This window comes from Odocoileus virginianus, chromosome 3 (genome assembly GCF_023699985.2).
Source record: "Odocoileus virginianus isolate 20LAN1187 ecotype Illinois chromosome 3, Ovbor_1.2, whole genome shotgun sequence".
NCBI classification, from domain to species: domain Eukaryota; kingdom Metazoa; phylum Chordata; class Mammalia; order Artiodactyla; family Cervidae; genus Odocoileus; species Odocoileus virginianus.
In genome coordinates this window covers 35,206,000-35,225,420 of record NC_069676.1, presented here as the reverse complement: position 1 = coordinate 35,225,420, position 19,421 = coordinate 35,206,000, and the positions used below count along the sequence as shown (strand labels likewise).

The 19,421-nt window shown below is 37.9% G+C and overlaps 1 protein-coding gene across 6 annotated transcripts in view; it reads left to right on the top strand.

Moving 5' to 3' along the window:
- UIMC1 (ubiquitin interaction motif containing 1) overlaps positions 1–19,421 on the top strand; it is a 116,103-nt gene that overhangs the window by 88,832 nt on the left and 7,850 nt on the right. The window lies entirely within an intron of this gene.

Below are 19,421 nucleotides of genomic sequence, written 5' to 3'. Positions count from 1 at the left end.
TGATAATTTTTGTTCCCCCTTTCTGTAGAACATTTCCTTGTATCAGCTCTGCTGTGATGCATACTGTGTGATGTGGCATGTGAAATGGCAGTATGACTGCACTCCACATCTGCTTTAGTCCTCTGTCTTCACTCTTCCCATTTTGTGTCTCTGAACCTTGACTTTGTCTTTGTTTTAGTTATCCCTACTCATTGTGACTTGCTGCTAAAGAGCCAGACACCAGGATTTCTTTTAGCATGTTTTTTCCTTCTAGATGTGCTTATTCCTTCCTCGAAAAAATAAAATAGCTCTTATTAACACCTGAATAATACCCAAAGCATTATGTATTGAAGGAATATTAACAGCTAAAAACTACTTAAGAGAAGCTCTCTCACTTTTCATGATTTAGTCACACGTTTTAATTCAGGCATCTAGAGCATTTTAAGAAAGAAGAAAGTTCAAGAAATTAATATTAGATGGGTTATCTCCATTATAATTTTCATAGAACCACAGTCAGGACTATAAGTATCTTAGAGGTTAAGTATTTTTGTTATTTCCATTTTATCCATGAGGAATCTGGTATTAGAGAGGTTTAGTTCTTGTCCAGCATCAGATAGTTAAGCAACAGAATCAGAGCCTAAACCCAAGTCTGCCTGACTCCAGAGCTAGCGTTTTCCTTCACTGCTGTTTTCTCTCTGCCTTTCTGTGTGTAGAGATGGGAACAGTCGAGGAAAGTATCGAGGAGGGCATGTAAGCCTCAGTTTTAGGAAGGCAGAATGCAATCCTTCACCCTTGAATGCAAGCGTGAAATCTGATCTCGTCAGAATTGACCTTGTCAGCTTTTCAGTTACCTAGAAGAAACTGCTTGATGGATTCAGACTGTTTTCTGGTGAACAGAGTTGGTATGACATAAGTCATCTCTGAAAACATGTGTGCAAAGTCAAAGGATCAGATGAACTATCAGAATTACTTCTGGTGGTGGTTATGGAGATTGGCCATTCACAGACTTGTTACTAAGGAGTTTTCTAATGGCCTAATATAAAGGGAGCACTTGATAGCAAGATAGATTTGTTTTCCCATTAAGTAAAAGGGTTTAATCTGTCAAGTCTTTATAAATCATACCTAGTACAGCTACCATTTATGAGCATCTGCTATATACCAGAAACTGCCCTTTTCGTATATTCTGTTTTAATTCTCACAACAATCTTTTGTAGTAGGAAACGAAGGCTTGATGGGGAAATAATTTCCCCAAGGTCACATCCATGATAAGTGGCAAGAACTCAGAATTAAAGCAACCAGCTTTAATTCAAAAGCTTGTACTCCAGAGAATCATCCAGGAAATATTCAGATTTGTTAAAAAATTTAAGATTACTGAATACAGTATGATAGTCAATATTTTAAGAATTTATAGTAAAACTGTGGTTTTATAGAATAACAAAGTAATAATAACAATTTTGAAACTGAAGTCTTCTTGCTGGGAGTGGGTAGAGACAGATGATGGAATCAAGAAGAAGCACAGTTAGCTAATCAGTGTTGATAATAGTGTATTTCTTAAGTTAGGTGATTAATTTGCACATATATTCTTTTGTACACATTATGAAAACATTTTAAAGAGCTTGTATGTTTTTATTATGCTCCATTGTCTCCATTTCACTTTTGTAGGAACCTTGATAAAGGCAGCTACTAGTAAAATTCAGAGAAATTTATTTCATAGGGAATTATTTCTCCATATGAAGCTCATTGAGTATTATCTTAATTTAGGCTCAGGTAATAATATGCAGCCACTGGATTAGATTGTCATTAATAGTTTTTAACTACCTCTTTGGGTTTTTTCCAGGTTCATTTATCGGTGCCACATGTCTTCCATACCAGTTTCTTAAAAAGACAATGGCCAGTTTAACTTTGATTATTGTCTTGGAAAAGGACTTTGTGTGTGCATGTTTATATTAATTGCAAGAACACTTCAGACATAAAAATGGAAGGAATATTAGTGCCTTGAAACCCACATGTGCTGCCCAGTCATCAACTCATGGTCACTGTTTCATCTGTATTCCATCCATAACTCCCACTGCCTAGATTATTTCAGATCAGATCCTAGATACCATTTCATTATTTTACAAGGTATCCCTGAAAGATAAAATCTCTTCTTTAAAAAACCTTAACTATTAATATAATACTGTTAGGCCAAAATTTTTAATATAAATATCTGGTCTGTTTAAATCTCCTTGAGTCTCATAATTGGTTTTTATAGTTGGTTTGTTAAAATAGTGTTCTAAACAAGATTCTCATATTGCAGAACATTTTTAATGCTAATAGCTTAGGCTCGCTTAATTTATAGGAAAGTCAAATTCCAAAATATTCCTTTTTAAGACTGAAACGTTCATGATTAATAACTTACAAGCTTAGTAACAGTAACTGTGTCACTGTTGTTTTTATTTCCTCCTTGGCATCTTAACATAATGCTAAAAATAAAATAAAAAAAAAACATAATGCTATGCAGGAGTCCTTAGAAGATGTGCTCTTAGAGCAAAAGTTGACAAACTTTTTTTTTGGCTGCACTGTGTGGCATGCAGGATCTTAGTGCCTGGCCGGGGATCAAACCTGAGCCTCATGCCAGGGAAGTACAGATTCTTGACTACTGGATAGCTAGGGAAGTCTTTGACAGACTTTTCTTAAAGAGACAGGTAGTAAATATTTTAGACTTCGCACACCTTATGGTCTCTGTCACAGCTTTTCAGCTCTGCCTTTATAGTATGAAAGCAGCCATAGACAGTATATAAGTGAATGGGCTTCCCAGGTGGCACTAGTGGCAAAGAACCAACTTGCCAGCTCAGGAAATGTAAGAGACTTGGGTTCAATCTCTAGGTTGGGAAGATCCCCTGGAGGAGGGCATGGCAATCCACTCCAGTATTCTTGCTTGGAAAAATCCCTTGGACAGACGAGCCTGATGGGATATGATCCATAGGGTCGCACAGAGTTGGACATGACTGAAGCAACTTAGCATGTACGCACAAGATGGCTTTGTTCCAATTAAAGTTTATTTATAAAAATAGGTAATCAGACCATAATTGGAATGTCCCTATTCTTCCACATTGGCTTTTCACAGTGTGTTTTGTAGATCAGTAGAATTCTGGGGATTTTGGATAAGAGCAGGTAGGCTAGCGCTAATACTGTTGTTATAGTCCACCTTCACTACCCATTCATCCAGAGCTCTACTTTTATTCATTATATTTATAGGGTCTGGAATGAGCTTTTATTTGAAAACAGGATTCTCTTGTTTAGAAAAAAATGTTGAAATTCACGGGTCTATAGAATGTTCCTGGTCTTTATAATAATGACACCTACTATTACTACTGCTTTGTGCTAGGCACTGTGAACTTATGTGCTTATCCTTATCGCACCTGATCTTTGCAGCAACCTTGCAAATTACATTATATCACCCCCAGGGAGAAGTAAGTAACTGTCAAGTTCACTGAGCTAGTAAGTTGAATTGTTTGACTTTTTATTATCCAGATGGATTTTCTATATGTCCTAAATTCCAGTCATTTGTGAATAGTATGTTGTACAGATATTTTCTTCTAGTCCGACTTGCCTATTCATTTTCTTATAGGTGTCTTGATGAGCAGAACTTTTAAGATGGAGTCTGATTCATTAATTTTTTTCTTTTACGGTTATTCTGTTCAGGCTTATGATATGTCTTGGATTAATTTTTGTGTATGGTTGCAGTAAGGATTGAGATTTATTTATTATATGTGCATATCTAGTTATTCCAGCACTTTTTGTTGAAAAGACTTCCCTTTCTCATTGGGTTGCTTTTGTGGAAGATCAAATGACTAAGTAAGTAAGGCTTGTGTTTGGGCTCTGTTATATTTGTTTATCTTTATGCCAGTACCTCAGATATCTTGATTATAGTAGTTTCATAGAAAGTCTTGACGTCAGCTAGCAAAAGTTTGCTTTGTTCTTTTTAAAGATTACTGTGGACATTGTAGGCTTCTGCATTTCCATAGAGATTTAAGAGCCAACTAATGAGTTACTTTAGTTCAGTTCAGTTCGATCTCAGTTGTGTCCAACTCTTTGCGACCCCGTGGACTGCAGTACGCCAGGCCTCCCTGTCCATTACCAACTCCTGGAGTTTACTCAAACTCATGTTCATTGAGTCGGTGATCCATCCAACCATCTCATCCTCTGTCATCCGCTTTTCCTCCTGCCTTCAATCTTTCCCAGCATCAGGGTCTTTTCAAATGAGTCAGCTCTTTGCATCAGATGACCAAAGTATTGGAGTTTCAGCTTCAACGCCAGTCCTTCCAATGAACATTCAGGACTGATTTCCTTTAGGGTGGACTGGTTGGATCTCCTTGCAATCCAAGAGACTCTCTAACACCACAGTTCAAAAGCATCAATTCTTCGGCACTCAGCTTTCTTTATAGTCTAGCTCTCACATCCATACACGACTACTGGAAAAACACTTGACTAGATGGACCTTTGTTGGCAAAGTAATGTCTCTGCTTTTTAATATGCTGTCTAGGTTGGTCATAACTTCTCTTCCAAGGAGTAAGCGTTTTTTTATTTCATGGCTGCAGTCACCATTTGCAGTGATTTTGGAGGGCCCCCCCCCAAAATAAAGTCAGCCACTGTTTCCACTGTTTGTCCATCCATTTGCCATGAAGTGACAGGACCAGATGCCATGATCTTTGTTTTCTGAATATTGAGCTTTAAGCCAACTTTTTCACTCTTCCCTTTCACTTTCATCAAGAGACTCTTTAGTTCTTCTTCACTTTCTGCCATAAGGGTGGTGTCATCTGTATATCTGAGGTTATTGATATTTCTCCTGGCAATCTTGATTCCAGCTTGTGCTTCATCCAGCCCAGCGTTTCTCATGATGTACTCTGCATAGAAGTTAAATAAGCAGGTTGACAATTTACAGCCTTGATGTACTCATTTCCTGATTTGGAACCAGTCTGTCGTTCCATGTCCAGTTCTAACTGTTGCTTCCTGACCTGCATACAGGTTTCTCAAGAGGCAGGTCAGGTGGTCTGGTATTCCCATCTCTTTCAGAATTTTCCACAGTTTGTTGTGGTTCACACAGTCAAAGGCTTTGGCATAGTCAGTAAAGCAGAAATATATGTTTTTTTTCTGGAACTCTCTTGCTTTTTCTGTGATCCAGTGGATGTTGGCAATTTGATCTCTGGTTCCTCTGCCTTTTCTAAAACCAGCTTGAACATCTGGAAGTTCACAGTTCATGTACTGTTGAAGCCTGGCTTGGAGAATTTTGAGCATCACTTTGCTAGCGTGTCAGATGAGTGCAATTGTGTGGTAGTTTGAGCATTCTTTGGCATTGCCTTTCTTAGGAATTGGAATGAAAACTGACCTTTTCCAGTCCTGTGGCCACTGCTGAGTAGCCAGTAAGTTACTTAGTTTCCAACTTTGTTTCTGGTAATGTTCTCTTTCTTGAAGTGTATTTTATCTGATAGAACAACTAGACAATTCTAGCCATTTCAGCTCTTTTATGCCTGCTGCTTGCCTGGTGTATGTTTTTCTGGACGTTTACTTTTAACATGAAAGTGAAAGTCGCTCAGTCATGTCCAACTCTTTGCGACCCCTGTGAACTGTATATGTATAGTCCATGGAATTCTCCAAGCCAGAATACTGGAGTGGGTAGCCGTTCCCTTCTCCAGGGGATATTCCCAACCCAGGGCTCAAACCCGGGTCTCCCACATTGCAGTGGATTCTTTACCAGTTGAGCCTCCAGGAAAGCTCACTTTTAACATAAATATATATATATATATATTTTAGATATATATATATATATTTAAAGTATGTGTCTTGTAGACACCATATCGTTGTCATTCTTTTTACCCATTCTGACACTGTCTAATTTTTAATTGGAAAATTTAGTTAATTGTTTAATTATTGCTGTGACTGGATTTAGGTCTACCATTTTGTTTTTAAATTTTTGTCTCTTTTGTTTTTTTCCTTATTTTCTATCTTGTTTTGATTATTGAAATATGTTATAGAATTACTTTTTTTCACTTTTGTTTTTTAAAGCCACAGCTATTTTTAGTGGCTACTCTTGGGGGAAGGTAGTCTTCCACAGTCTTCTTAGAGTTAATACCACTTTATGAGGCGTATAGAAGTCTATATAAGTCCATTTATTACCTTACCCTTTCTTTTATGCTGTAGTTGTCATATATCTACATATATTATAAATCCTATAAAACAATGTTAGAGTTTTTTGCTGTGGATTGTAAAGAAATTAAGAGGAAAATGATCTTTACTAGATATTTACCATTTTTTATATTCTTCAGTTCTTGATGATCCCCTTCAGTCTGAAGAATTGCCTTTAGTATTTCTTACAGTGTGGGCCTGCTGGCAACAAACTTCCATAATAATTCCTTAATAATCTTTTTATCTGGAAAATGTCTTGATTTCACCATGATTCTTTTTTTTTAAGTTTATATATTTTAAAATTCTGTTTGTCTGATTTTTAACTCTTTTACTTCTTAATCTTTGCCATAATCATTGCATTATTAAGATAAATGAATTAATAAGCAAATGCTATTTTATTAATATAACTAGTATGAAATTTAAAACTTTCCCAAAAGTTAGTGCTGAGCTTGGTTTTCAAAGAGAACCAATCAGATCAGAATTCATCTTTTAACTCCATATCTAGCTCTTTTTGATTTTATTAGTTCTATTAATATATATTGGTTTTTTTCAGTCATTGGGGTTCAACTTCTTAGGATCAGTATCTTTTGAATTATCAAATGCTGCCATATTTTTTTCAAGTACTACATCTCTGACATCCATTTAGGATTCATCTGCATTTCTGAAATCCTGTTCATAGGGCACTGTTCTGTTCAAATATCATCAATTGAGTTCTATATGATTTAATTCCAGAACACTCAATCCAACAAATATGTTTGAGGGCCTCGTCATCATTCTTGAAGGATGTCTTCACTGAATATAGAATTTGGGGTTGATAGGTTTTTCTCTTTTAGCAACTTAAAGATTTTGTTCCACTATCTTCTGGCTTCCATAGCTTCTGATAAGAAGTCGTTCAAATGGTTGTACCCCTCTAAATTGAAAACAAGTCACATTTTCCTGATTCTCCTTGTATGTTAAATAATTAGGGATTGTATCCTGGAACCTGTGAATTTACATTGTGGGTGTTCTAGCATGTGTTTGATTTCTCAGAAAAGTATTGTATTTTGTTTCATCAGACAGTTCACTGGATTAGAATAAACTACATACTCTTGTTTGGAGAAGCAGTTCAAATCTCAGTTTGGTTATTTATCCTTAACTGCCGTCTGTTTAGTGTGTGAATGGTTCTGGAGTCAGCCAGAGACCTGGGCAGAATTTCTTCAAAGAATATGGAATTTCTCCTCTCTGGCTTTTCCTTCTACAATATTACTCACTTTGGATTGGTCTCATGTTTTCTTATGATTAAACTTATGTTAAAATCTTTTTGGCAGGAATAATAACAAAGAAAATGTTACATTCTTCTAAGTGCATCATGTCTTTTTCAGCTTGGACTGCTCCAACGAAGTACCATAGATTGAGTGATTTATAAACAACCAGTTGTTGGATGGCAACAACAATGGTTGGATGGCATCACTGAGTCAATGGACATGAGTTTGGGCTGGCTCCAGGAGTTGGTGATGGACAGGGAAACTTGGCGTGCTGCAGTTCATCGGGTTGCAAAGAGTCGGACATGACTGAGCGACTGAACTGAACTGACAGAAACAACTGAAATTTATTTCTCACAGTTCTGGAGGCTGGAAGTCTGTGATCATTGTGCCAGAATGCTTGGGTTCTGGTGAGAGCCCTCTTATGGGTTGTAGACATCTGACGTCTTGCTTTGTCCTCACATGGCAGAAAGAGAGAGCCCTGGTCTCTTCAGTCCCTTATAATCTCATTCATACAGGCTCACCCTCTCTACCTAATCACTACCCAAAGGCCCTGTATTCTAATACCATCACATTGGGCATTAGGATTTCAATATATGAGTACTGGGGGAACACAAATATTCAATCCGTAACATATTACATCAGGGAGCAAATGATACCAGTTTTGTTATTGGGGTTCTTAAATTTGATCCTCTAAGGTAGTGTCTGCCAGATAGATCTCCTTCCGTAAAGGTACCTTTCTATTTTGTAATCAGTATGTCATCTGTGGGATAATATACTCTGAGGCTGTATAAATAGCCCATTCCCAAACAGACATTCACCCATGGTTTTAGCATCCATTGGCGAATATTGCTTAAATTAATTGTTACTATAATAGTAAATGGTGATTTTTTTTTTTTTTTTATTCCTGCCATTCTTCTGTAAGAGAAACTTTCCCCTTTCCCATTGAAAGTGAAAGTTTTAGTCGCTCAGTTGTGTCTGATTCTTACTCTATGGACTATAACCTGCCAGACTTCTCTGTCCATGGAAGAATGGACAAGGCAAGAATTCTGAAGTGGGTTGCCATCCCATTGTCCAGGGGATCTTCCTGACCTTGAAATCGAACCTGGGCCTCCTGCATTGCAGGCAGATTCTTTACCAACTGAGCCAGCAGGGAAGCCCCATTAATTTTTTAAAAATAGGATATAAATTCATTTTTTAAAATGTAATGTGTCATAATTAATTCTTTCTGGCAGCTTGTTCACATTGTTCTAAATTTGACCAGTGAAAGTCCTTTCAGGTGCCTTGTATAACCTTTTGTCATGTGCCCATCAGTTTTACTTTCTACTCAAAGAAGTTACAATGTTGTTTTGACTTTTCCTATGTTAGCCATGGAATTTGCCATTTATCCAGAAGTTCTCCTCTTAGTCATTATGCTATTTTGCCTTCTGACAATTTTTTTTAAGCATTATATCTTCATTATAGAAGATATAAGTGGAAAAAAATTTTTCTAACTGAAGTGATGTTGGTTTATAACACTGGAAAATTTTACTCAGAAAAATCTCATCCATGATTTGGCCCAGTCCAATATGACAGAGGATGAGATGATTGGATGGCATCACCGACTTGATGGACATGAGTCTGAGCTAGCTCTGGGAGCTGATGATGGACAGGGTAGCCTGGCATGCTGCAGTCTATGGGGTTGCAAAGAGTCTGACATGACTGAGCAACTGAACTGAATTGATCCGAAGCCATTGTTAAGTTTGATGTGTATCTTTTCCTTTTTTTTGTTTTTATTTACGGGCATATCTTGTTTTATTGCACTGTCTTTTAGTCTCTGTGTGTGTGTGTGTGTTTACAAATTAAATATTTGTGGTAGTCCTTTGTCAAGCAAGACTGTCAGCACCATTTCTCCAACAGCTTTTGCTCACTTCATTTCTCTGTGTCACATGTTGGTAGTTCTTACAATATTTCAAATTTTTTCATTCTTCTGTTATGGTGATCTGTGAGCAGTAATATGTAATGTTACTACTATAACTCACTGAAGGCTCAGAAGATGGTTAGCACTTTTCAGCAATAAAGTTTTTTTTTTTAATAGGACTATAGTTGCTTTATACTACTGTGTCAGTTTCTGTTGTACAGTGAAGTGAATCAGCCATATGTATACATATATACCCAGCAATAAAGTATTTTTAATTAAGGTATGTACATTATTGTTTTTTTAGACATGATGCTATTATATGCTTAAAATGCTACAGTATAAGAACCTACTGTATAGCACAGGGAACTCTACTCAGTACTCTGTAATGGCCTATAGGGGAAAAGAATCCAAAAAAAGAATAGAGATATATCTGATTCACTTTGCTTAACACCTGAAACTAACACAACATTGTAAATCGACTACACTCCAATAAAACCAGAGAAAGAAGGTGCTTCGTTGGTGGCTCAGTGGTACAGAATTCACCTGCCAGTGCAGGAGACACGGGTTCGATCCCTGATTGAACTCTCTGTAACTAGAGAAAAGCCTGCACAGCAACTAAGACCCAGCACAGCCAAAAATAAAATTATTTTTAAAAATTAAAAATGAGTATAGTATGGATATAATTTTCATATGCATTGGGAAACCAGGAAATATGTGTGATTTGCTTTATTGCAGTATTTGCTGCTTTGCACTTGTCTGGAACTGAACCCGCAATATCTCCGATGTATGCTGGTAATTAGCTTTGAACAGCAGGTTTATTTTGAGACCATTTTAAAATTTTTATTGTTTAACAGTATAATAAATCACTATGAACCCATTTTCCAGCTTCAACAGTTATCAACATATGACCAATCTTTTTTTATATGTAACATTCCTCCCATCCACCTCCTACTAGATTTTTTGAAGCAATTTTCAGACATATTATCTATAAATATTATAATACTAAAAGATAAAGAGTATTTTTTAAAAAAATACAGCCACAGTACCATTTTTTATACCAGTCAGCATCTCCCTTTCCTCAGTCATATCATAATTTTTTTTTAATGGTTTGTTCAGATCAGGGTCCAAACAAGGTTCATGTGTTATATCAAGGTTACATGTGTTAAATCTTGCAAGTTTCTTTCTTTCCTTTTTATTATTATTCATTTGTCTGTGCTGGGTCTTAGTTATGGCATGTGGGATCTTTAGCTGCAGCATGTGGGATTCCTGACCAGGGATCAATATGGGCCCTGCATTGGGAGCACCGAGTCCTAGCTGCTGAACCACTGGAGAAGTCCCAGTGTCTTTCAAGTTTCTTTTAGTCTCTGTATCCTCTTCTCTTTGTTTTCTTTATAGTTTGTTAAAGAGATTAGCTTTTTGTCTTTCAGAATTTCCCTCCTAAATTTTGCTGATTGTATGCTTATTGTCATCTTTAACATGGTCTTTTGTTCTGAACTATATTTTCTGGACGCTTCTGTTTTGATTTGAGGCTTGATCAGATTCCATTTATTTAGATTTTAAAAAATTTTTTGTTGTTGTCGGCCTCGCTCTTTGTTGCTGCATGCAGACTTTCTCTAGTTGCTGTGAGCGGGGGCTTCATTCTGTTCCAGTGTTGGTGGCTTCTCTTGTTGCGAAGCACAGGCTCTAAGCACATGGGCTACAGTAGTCGCAGCACATTGCGTCATGTGGGATCTTTTATTGCAGTTCTGAGACTCTCTAGTTGTGGCGCTTAGGCACAGTAGTTGGGCCTGGGGCTTACTTGCTCCAAGACATGTCAAATCTTAGTTCCTCGACCAGGGATCCAACAGGTGTCGCTTGCATTGCAAGGTGGATTCTTAACCACTGGTCCACCAGGAAAGTCCCTAGATTTTTTTTTTAACAAGAGTATTTCATAGGTGGTATATTATATCATCAGAGAAGGCAATGGCACCCCACTCCAGTACTCTTGCCCAGAAAATCCCGTGGATGGAGGACCTGGTAGGCTGCAGTCCATGGGGTCGCAAAGAGTCGGACACGACTGAGCGACTTCACTTTCATGCATTAGAGAAGGAAATGGCAACCCACTGTGAGATATGTACTGTCTGGTTATCTCTCTTTTATAATGTTAAGATTGATTAGTGGGATCAACCTAATCCATCCATTTGAAAGTATATTCAACTAATAGTCATTGATGATCATTGCCCAGATCCATTATTTCATTAAGGGTGTCTCTCAATATTTAAATAATTTTATAAATTATCAGAGGAATACATGCTCATTGAAAAAAACTGGCAACATAGAAGGATAATCATCCAAAACTAACCATCCCCTAATCTCCTTGCTGCAATTACAGTTAATATTTTGGTTTATTTCCTTTCAGTCTTTATTTTAAAATTTCTGCATCGTATTTCATTCTGTATTTGAACACTGGGTTGTTTAAATTTTTCATTGTTATAAAAATGCTTTGATAGAATATATGATAGATTTTGTCTAAATTCAAGTGATTTCCTCAGAGTAGATTCCCACATGGATCAGAACATGTGAATTATGTTTAAATTCTTTATGAAAGTTAAAGTGTTAGTGGCTCAGTCATGTCTGACTCTTTGCGACCCTATGGATGTAGTGCGCCAGGCTCCTCTGTCCATGGAATTCTCCAGGCACGAATACTGCAGTGGGTAGCCATTCTTTTCTCCAGGGTATCTTCCTGACCCAGGGATTGAACCTGGGTCTCCTGCATTGCAGGCAGTTCAGTTCAGTTCAGTTCAGTTCAATCGCTCAGTCATGTCCAGCTCTTTGCGACCCCATGAATCGCAGCATGCCAGACCTTCCTGTCCATCACAAACTCCCAGAGTTTAATCAAACTCATGTTCATCAAGTTGGTGATGCCATCCAGCCGTCTCATCCTCTGTCGTCCTCTTCTCCTCCTGCCCCCAATCCCTCCCAGCATCAGGGTCTTTTCCAATGAGTCAGCTCTTCGCATGAGGTAGCCAAAGTACTGGAATTTCAGCTTCAGCATCAGTCCTTCCAGTGAACACCCAGGACTGATCTCCTTTAGGATGGACTGGTTGGATCTCCTTGCAGTCCAAGGGACTCTCAAGAGTCTTTTCCAACACCACAGTTCAAAAGCATCAATTTTTCGGCGCTCAGCTTTCTTCGCAGTCCAACTCTCACATCCATACATGACCACTGGAAAAACCATAGCCTTGACCAGATGGACCTTTGTTGGCACAGTAACGTCTCTGCTTTTTAATATGCAGAATCTTTGTATATTGTCAAACTGCTTAAATAAAAATGCCAACTATTAAAGCAAAAGATTGTCCTATAAATAGACACATATACTAGTAGGGACTACACAAGTGATTGTTTTTCTAAGACCTCCAAATTATTTAATACCTCAGATTGAAGAAGTTTATTCTTAAAAATATAATGGTTGTAGACCCTTTATTTCTATATCCTAAGTAGGAATTGTGTGGTTTAAGACACAGAATTAATTCTGTTCTCAGAATTAATTCTTTCCTTTAAGTCTCAGGGTGATGGGGGCACTGCCAAGCACATTTTTATATGAGTATTTTTGTCTTATATGGAAAAATATTGAAGAAACCATGCAGGAGTCAACTACAGCAGCACTGAAGATTAAGGTCATTTGCTCAACATTCAAGTGTACTTTTTTGAGAAAGGCAAGCTTATCTCTTCAACTTGAATGAAAATTGCTACAACTTGAGTAGGGACAGGATGCCTGTGTGCCTTCTCCACAACAGAGAGGGCAGTTTGGCATTGTGGTACTGGCTTTGGATTCTTAACAGACTTGGAATCGTATCCAGTTTGAGGATAGCATAGAAGTTGTGAAATAATTTCTGAGAGTAGAATTATAAACTGACTATGGAGTATGGAGACATACTAGGATTGCTAGGCCATACTGAGGTGCTGCTTGAGGTTTTTGGGTCTTAAATATAACATAAGCATAGTCAGCACATTTGTGCTGCTTAGGTAGGGACACGTAATAGGTGGTGAAATAGAATTAACCAGAATTGGGTTTTGCGAGACAGTACAGTAGAAATAAGTTGAGAAAATATTCAGAGGAATGGTTGGTATGATCACCATGAGATCTAAGTTAGGTAAGAAGGAAAGTGAGGATGTTACAGGATGATGGATGATGAAAAGGTGATGGCCTGAAATTAGATGTTCTAGTGGGGCTGAAGGATTATTAGAATTAGAGTATTAGAAGGAGTGAGCTGGACAAGATGGTGGTGGTGGTCTTGAAAGTAGCATGATTATTATTGACAGGCTCAATCAGGATTCCTCACTGGAACCGCAGAACACAGAAAATGAATCGAATGTTTTCCTTACTTGTCCCAAGGATGATACATAACTGGTTGGTACTATTCTAAATGCAGAGGACAGAGGTTAATGCATTACATGCAATGGATGCCTGAAGGCATTATGCTTACTTCTCTCTCACAATCCCACTTGAGCAAAGCTAAGATCTCATCCATGGGAGCTGATAGCAAAAAGGTCAAGGAAGTGAGAGGACAGATACCAAATTGAACCATAACTAACCTAAGGTTGAACTACAAAAAACTGCAACTTGCATATTCTTCAGCTAATATATAGGCATTAAAATCATCAAGAATAATGGCAAGAGGGGCAAAAACAAAGTAAGTCATCTGTTAAAATGTTCAGTGAGTGGCCAGAAAAGTGGGTGGGGTGGGTGATGAAGGGGATAGTAGATAACTTCTTCAAGGTGGAGTAGCAAGGGCAGCAGAATGGTTTGTGCTTCAAAAGAGGTTTTTCCAGTAGTCTGGAAGCAACAATGAGGAGTAAGAGGGTAATTACCTCTGGGTCAGTGGTACTGAGTTATAAGGAAGAGGAAACAGCCAGTACTTGAGAGGGTACAGGGAGAAACAGTACCTTCGGAGGACAGCCATCTTTTATTTACAGCAAGAAGATGAAGAGTACTTTCACAAAGAAGGTTAAGAACGTCAAGGATTTTTTTTATCACTGACCCAAATTCCAGAGGGCAGTTATTGTGAGAGCAGTAGTGAGAGACTGGGTCATATTAGAAAAGTGTGCCCAGATGACAGATTAGTCATGTGGGAATGAGAATCTAAGTGATGAGAGAAGCCACCGGAAGCTTAAATTTCTCAGGGTATCCAAAGTAAGCAAATTTAAGGCAATAAAGGATTAGTCCTGGTTATCTCTTAAAGAAGTGCTAGCCAGTGGAACTGTCTGTAGTGACAGAAATGTTCTGTAACAATAGGACCAAACATGGTAGCCACAAGTCGCATGTGGTTATTGAACACTTGAAATTTAACTCACGTGACTGTTGAGCTAAGTTTTAAATTATTTTTAATTCTAATTAGGATTTAAATTTAAATAGCCACATGTCTCAAAGTGGTAGATAATGGTCAGTTCTTTTGGTAGCCTTTGTGTTGGGACTAGTCTCTTAGGGAAGACTGGCAACACTGAGGCAGGCAGCATGCAAGTGGAGCAGGCGTTTCCTTTTTCCTCTAACATTTCACTAAGAAATGTTAAGTTGGAGGACAGTCAGCCTTAACAGGAACATAAACAACTCTGTGGCCTCCCATTATTTTCTGCTGATGTGGTTTTGAGGCTGAGGGAGACAAACTGAGAATAACTTGTCATTCTGCCAAATCTCTCTTCTTTGTACATATATACGTTTAACTCAAGGAGCCATTGTCTTCACTGTTTACAGTTCAAGGTCTTATGTTTTTATTTTTGATTGCTTGTCTGCTTTGGATTTTGAAAATAAATGTGCTGATGCTTACATAGTATTGGTAATTGTTCTGTAACGGTTTGGTTATTTCATTTTATTTGTACAAATTAGAATGGGAAACACTTAAGAGTAAAACCTAATCCGATAGGCTGGTAGGTGTTGATTTAAAACTGGGCTTATATCTTTGGATAAGACTAAGAAATAAATACGGAAGACTAATAACAAGAATTACATGGTAATAAACAAGTAATGTTACCGGAGTGCTTTCTGTGCACAAACACTCTTAAACTTATTTGGATTATTTGTTGTGAGCCTTACCAAAACCCAAGGGGATAGATGCTTATTATCATATCATTTTGTGGTTAAGTCAGCTGATACTCAGAGAGCTTAGGTAGCTTATGGAAGGCAACACAACTAGTAGAGTCCCAACTTGGGAATGGATTTGTCCAACTATAAAGTTGATGCACATTATTCCATTGTGTGTCACTGCTTCTTTGTATCTTGACAGTGCCAAGTCAAGTCCCAAATGCAGTTTCTTAGGGTGTTTTCCATCCAGTGGTTTATAAAAACCTGAGTTAATGGTTGTAGGTTTATGGGTGATGCTCTCAGTGATATTCCTCCTTTCTGTTTTGCTTACCTTGCCTAGGTAGTTGTTCTCTTAGAGCTGTCCTCAGACTCCATTGTTCCCTTTTGAAATCTTTGGCTCTTGTCACCAGCAACTGAGTTTTTGGATTTAAGTTTCATATTGAGTTCTCATCCTATAGCTAGTTGAAATGGCTCTCTCAGCACTCATAAACCAGAGTAGAAGACTCTTTTAGAGCAACTTACCACCTTTCTGCTCCTTTGTAGGGGTAGTAGTTTTCAAAGGAAAAATGTAGCTGCAAGGCCCAGTCCAAGTCTTCTCTGATCATAACATTTAATATAGAATTAGCATATAATTCTCAGCCATCTGCCAAATCTCTTTTCCACCTGCCCATTTATCATTTTTTGTCTTCCCATCCTTTGCTGTCTTATTTCCCGGGAAAGGCAGCCTGCTCTTAGAGAAGAACATATATTTCTTTAAAGTCAGACTCATATTGTATTCTTGGTGCCATGTTTCTTTGTTGTTCTTTTAGCTTTGTGATCTTGGTCAGTTTATTTCATCATATATAAAATACAAATAGTGATATGTGCCTTGCAGGACTATTTTAAAGATTAACAATTATGTTTATTAAGTCCCTGATACAGAAAAGGTTCTCATAAAATAAGAGTCCTTTTTCCCCATGAATCCCTTGCTGTGACTTAAATTGACAAATATTTATTAACATCTAATCTTTGCTAGACTGTGTGGGGATGGTAAAGAGATCAAATAAAAATCTGGAATCTCTGGATTCAGAAGTTCTTGTGATATAGAAAAACGACTGACAAATAACAGAAACGTGCTATTTACAGAGGTATAAATTAATATATAGAGAGCTTCCCTGGTTGCTCAGGCAGTAAAGAATATGCCTGCAACGCAGGAAACCTGAGTTCAATCCGTGGGTTGGGAAGATCCCCTGGAGAAGGGAATGGCAACCCACTCCAGTATTCTTTCTTGGAGAATTCCATGGACAGAGGAGCCTGGCAGGTTACAGTCCATGGGTTTGCAAAGAGTCGGACATGACTGAGTGACTTAACCCCTTCACCTTCATATTAATATAAAGTGCTGTAAACAATTTCTTTCCCAGCCCTGTTTGTGGAGTGGTTTCCTAAGTATTTCCTTTGGAAAAATACTTGACAGTCAAGATGGGGGACAAATAGAGAGGTGGCAGCAAACACTTAAAGATTTATGTAGTCTGAAATGCTAGTCTTTTAAGAATTGATTTCAGCAAGGCCCTTGATAAAATCTCTCAAAGTCCTTGTACATAAGTTGGAGAAATGTGGGTTAGCTGATAGAACAGGAGGTGGGTTTTGTAGGTGGTTATACAACTATGTCCAGGATGTTTTTCTCCTGCAGTACTTTATTTTTACTTACAAAATCTCTGAGTTGGAGGGAACTTAGAAGTAGATCATCTAGTCTAATTTGTGCCTAATTCCTCACTATAAGCTGGTCTCTATTTCCCCTTTTGAAGAGAAAAGGGAGAAACTTAAAAAAAATTTTTTTTTTTTAAATTTTCTAACTGGAAGTTTGTACTTCTTAATCTCCCTCACCTGATTCCCGCCCATGCCCCCTCCTCGCCCCCTGCTGGCCACCCCTGGCAACTCCCTGTTTGTTCTTTGCTTCTACGACTCAGTTTCTGTTCTGTTGTATTTGTTTGCTTTATTTTTTAGATTCTGCATATAGGTGAAATCATGTAGTGCTTGTCTTTCTCTGTCTGGCTTACGTCACTTAGCACAATATCCTCTAGGTCCATCCATGTTGTTGCAAATGGCAAGGGCTTTTTTTTTTAATGTCTGAATAATATTCCATTGATATACATATCACTTCTTCTCTATCCATTCATCTGTTGATGGACACTTACGTTGCTTCCATATCTTGGCTACTGTAAATAATGCTGCAGTGACCATAGGGATACATATATTTTTGAATTAGAGTTTTAATTTTTTTCAGGTAAATGCATATTTCTTAAAATTTTTAATTCAGTTTAGTATAGAAAACTATATAGTGAGAAATATGTCTACCACCTATTCTAGTCCCCTGGTGTCCCTGTCATCCTCCCCAGAGACAAGACATTATTAATAGTTGCTTCTGTATATGATCATGTTTTATTATGCATATCTCTTTAACATTGTATTACAGTGATTTTAGTGTATGTGCTGTCTCCCTTAGTAGATTGTAAGCTCCTTAAGAGAAAGAACTATGCCTCATAATTTCCTGTTATCTCCCCAGATTACTCACACATTAAAGATTCTCAATAAATATTTGCTTGATTAAGTATTTAAAGGAAATTTGGACTAGGGGAAGATAGGCTTCTCTGGTAACATGCCACAGTTTTCTCTGTCCTTGGCCTAATCATTTACAACCATTTTTCCCCAGTGACTTGGATGAAGATGTAGAAAGCATGCTTGTCATATATGCAGATGAAGCAGAGCTGGAACAGAGAGCTAGTATAACATCAGATGACAGAATCAAGACTTCAGATGATCTCAACAGACTGCAATGTGCAACTGAAAAGAACAGGGATAAATATAAAGCCCTGTTGAAGGGGAAAAATACCCAACAGTTTAGTTACCCAAATATAGAATTAGGAGACCTGTCTTGATAGCATTTTGAAGATGATTTGGGAGGAAGGGGGATATATTTTAACTGCCTTTAAGTTCAGTTTAAGCCAGTAGAATACCAATATTGTCACAGTCTTGGCTGAATTAGTCTGAATGAGGTAGCTTGTGGTTCTTGTGTTCTCTTTACTGGTCAGATTGCTTGTTGGAATATTGGATCTGTTTTGGGGTGCCACACATATGGAAGACTTAACAGATTGGGGTATATGTAGAGGTTAACTCGAAAGATAACATGGGTATAAGAATCAGACAGATCTAGACTGTGTCCTGGGTTCTTCCTAGTTGTGTTAGCTTGGCAAAGTCAATTCCTTTGAGCTTATTTTTGTACCTTTAAAATAGGACGGAATAATAATACCAGTCTCTGGAGGATCACTAAAAGGATTAGAGCTACCCTAGGCCTTCAAAAGGGTCTGTATTCTAGGTCTTATTACAGATTAGCTTAATGACTAGATAAAGTACCTGTTTTGAAGGTTACAAGTAATGCAACTTGTTCCATGTTCAAAGAACTGACTTGTGGAAAAGGGGGTAAATGTATCCATACAGCCCATAAATGCAGATTGAGCTAGAAATGTTGTTTAGCAGTAGAATGGGTTTCTCTAGGAGGAAGTGAATTCTCCTCAGTAATTGAACACAGTCAAGTTGAGACTGTATAATCACTTGTCAGGGATACTTTTAGAGGCATTTTTATGAGTGTTAGGTTGGACTAGAAGGGTAGGTAAACTATGGTTTGCCAGAGTCAAATACAGTCAGACATCTGTTTTTGTAAATAAAGTTTTAAGATGGTGAAGAATCTGACTGCAATGCTGGAGACCTGGGTTTGATCCCTGAGTTGGGAAGATCCCCTGGAGAAGGACATGGCAACCCACTCCAGTATTCTTGCCTGGAGAATCCCATGGACAGAGAAGCCTGATGGGCTATAGTCCATAGGGTTGCAAAAGAGTCGGACATGACTGCAGTTACCTAACATGCACCACACCCCATTATAATGTTGCCTATGGCTGCCTTCCTGCTATAGGAATGCTCATGCCCAGTTGAATAGTTGTGACAGAGACCATATGGCCTTCCAAACCTAAACTACCTACTGTCTGGTCCTGTACAGAAAAAATTTGTTAACCTCTGGTCTAGGTAAATGCTTCCACAACCTAAG